The following is a 3,265-nucleotide window of genomic DNA, read 5'->3' on the forward strand; positions in this document are numbered from 1 at the left end:
TGAATAATATATATGTAGTCTATTGACTATTTTTTTATTCTCGCTGGACCACTGGTGGTAAATTAAATTTCTAAAATTTATTTTGCTGCCCTATGATTAATAATGATAGATAGATAGATAGATAGATAGATAGATAGATAGATAGATAGATAGATAGATAGATATATGTGTATGGATGTACGTATGTCTGGATTTATAGTTGTTTGTCTATTCAGCTAGCATACTCAACGTATCTATGTATAACCATGGTAAAAGGATGCTTTTGTGATCAGAAGCAGACATTATGTATGTCCTTATACAGATGGAAAGACAGAGAAATATATAGACAAAGCTGCGATGAGTATGTGCGACTGTGGCATCAGTGTAGAAAGAGGCATGATTATGAAGAAATCAATAAACTTAAGGAAGTATTTGTATAGAATACGCTATCAGCAATAAATGCCGTGTCTACTGAAGTGTTGACATCTTTCACAAAATTTAGATTAGTCAATGCTAGGAGATTAGTTGGCATTTCCAATCGATTGTATCTATTGGACTCACTAGCCAGGAATCGTGAGCTTCTCGCAGACAAGGATTACTGGTAATTTTATCTCAGAGAAATGCACCCTTTTCTTTTGCGTCGTGTAACTCTTTTGATAAGATTAATTAAACAATGGCGAAGCTCTTATTGTATCTATGTAAGCGAAGAAAATAGTTTGTCAATAGATCGCATGCTACGTTATGACCCTTGAGTAGGGCGTGCTAGATTGAAGAAATGGAATTATATTACTTTTACATAGAAAGGATTAATTAAACTAATCGAATTTTTATAAGCCACTGTTTACTAAACAGAATAAGAATAATATTAAGTTGTACGAAATTAATTTCAATGTGAGACATTAGGCTCGTTTTGTATCTGTGGAACGTAACTAACGAATGCTTTTCCAAAGCAGTCCGGTAGTTAACTGCCTCTAACTGTTATCAATACACTTAAATACACAGATTGTCATAGATTCCACATTACAATGTTGGAAATTAACTCTTGCAAGCCTATTTTATGAGATTTTGCAGATATTATATATATCATGTGAACAACAATAGAGTAGCGTATATAACACAATATTGGAATGGAAGGTGGTTATTATGAAATCCCGGAGGGTATACACTGTCAAAAATGTGTTATAGTCTTCCATATATGCAGTTTCAGTAGAACAATATAAGTTTATGAAGTTATTGCATGGTTATTATCTTCTTCAGATTGAAACTATTTGGTCTTTTAAGAGTTATACTTGTCTGGCAAGTGTTTTGATCCGAGAGCGTGAGTTAAAACTAAAGCATTGACTCATTTTAGCCATTGAAAAACACATGGAAGCTGTGATCTTCAGTTAACCAATTATTACTTGGTATCAAAACTTTCGTCGCACTGTCTGCGACCTGGTCGCTGACACTGCTCCACAGCAGATCCACTGCTACTGTGCTGTGAAATTCCACTAGCGGAATTTCACAGCGCTGTAGCAGCAGTGAAGCTAAATCTAAATTTTAATTTTCGATTAAATATGCAAAAAAAAATATGAAATATTTTTGCATTAATTACCAAGCATGTTTTTATTTGCAATTTAAACTCAATTTCCACGTAAATTAACTTCCAGAATATTCAGATGTCATAATCATCAGATATACTTTAGATGAAAGAAAGAAAAAAATATGGCCTAAAAAAAAAATCGCTAAATTTTTCTGAACCTTGGACCAAAAACCATAAATCAAAGAAAATTACATTTTCTAAATTTGTTTTCTCTCACTTGATGTTTTAACCATCAATTAAACTTAACAAAAGTAACAATAAAAATGACTGATTGACGGATGGTTATCGACTTAATAGTTAATAGACAATCATAATGCTGGCTTTATACAGTTACTATTTGGTGTTTAGTGCAATAATGGTTATTTATGGTTCTTAAATTATAATAGCAATATCATAGGGTATCAAAGATAATAATCATTATGTTGATAATTACAATGATTTTCTTTATTGGCCACAAGGACAGCAATAATATTCAAACATTATGGTACAAAAACATGGACTAATCGCACACAAGCACAGACGCCCACATAATAAACACACAGAAACATAAATTTGACACAAAATGAAGCAAAATGACTTTTAACATATAATATTGGTATGAAATATTAGCACAAGGTGCCTTTCACCACCTTAATATTGATATTAATATACAATGACATGAGAGAGAGATGAGCTGGCAGATTTTAGCAGGCCGAGCGAAATACTTACCGACATTTTGGCCGTCTTAACGGTCTGAGTTCAAATTGCGCATAGGTCGATTTTGACTTTCATCATTTCGCAGTCGATAAGTAGCAGTTGAGCACTGGGGTCGAAATAATCGACTTACCCACTACCCGAAATTGCTGGTCTTGTGCTAAAATTTGAAACCAGTATACAATGACATACATATATATAACTGTATGTTTATGCGTATATTTATATACATATGTATGTGTATGAGATGGTCTTGGTTCCAATCCTGTTGTTTGACATTTGGGGCGTCTTAGTGTTGTGAGTGAAATGTTTTTTAGATAAAACTGTCTACAATACTATGTAGTGTGTATATGTGTGTGTATATGTGTGTGTGTTTATGTATATGTGTGTGCGCGTGTGTTGTGCGTGTGTGTATGTGTGTGAGTGTGTGTGTATGTGTGTGTAAATGTCGAACAATGAGGATGAGTGCTCAACATCACGTTGGTGGAGAAAATTTGTTTATTTGCGTATTTAAGCTACTAATTGCGACGGACTCGCGTCTCGTCCAAGCGGGGGACCTATACGCCAATAAAACCAGAAAACCGACCCTTATGAGCCATGCATGGCTCGAGAAGGAACAAACAACAACAACAAGGCTACTAATGGTTTCACTGCTCTTGGTCTGTTAACAGCTAAGCGTTCAGGCGAGTATACTGGTATTGATGTAGCAACATTTGAGATGTTGTCCAGGTAAATCCAGCTGATGAAGACTAATCAAATATACGATGATAGACGTTTCTGAAGAGTTCGAAACCTAGGTACTGGATTATCCGATTCTGGTTGTCTATTTTCATAATGCTCTTCCTAGAGGTAAGACAACATTTTTTTATGTTTGCTGCCCTCACACGTCTTTGCCAGATGAAGCTTTGAAGCTTTGAAGCTTTACTATAGCATCGTGAATGTATCAACAGTTATTACCGGTAAACATTGGTGCTTTGTTGTACCACTACTCTCTCTCTCTCTCTCTCTCTC

The sequence above is a fragment of the Octopus bimaculoides genome, chromosome 13 (assembly GCF_001194135.2).
Source record: "Octopus bimaculoides isolate UCB-OBI-ISO-001 chromosome 13, ASM119413v2, whole genome shotgun sequence".
Classification (NCBI taxonomy): domain Eukaryota; kingdom Metazoa; phylum Mollusca; class Cephalopoda; order Octopoda; family Octopodidae; genus Octopus; species Octopus bimaculoides.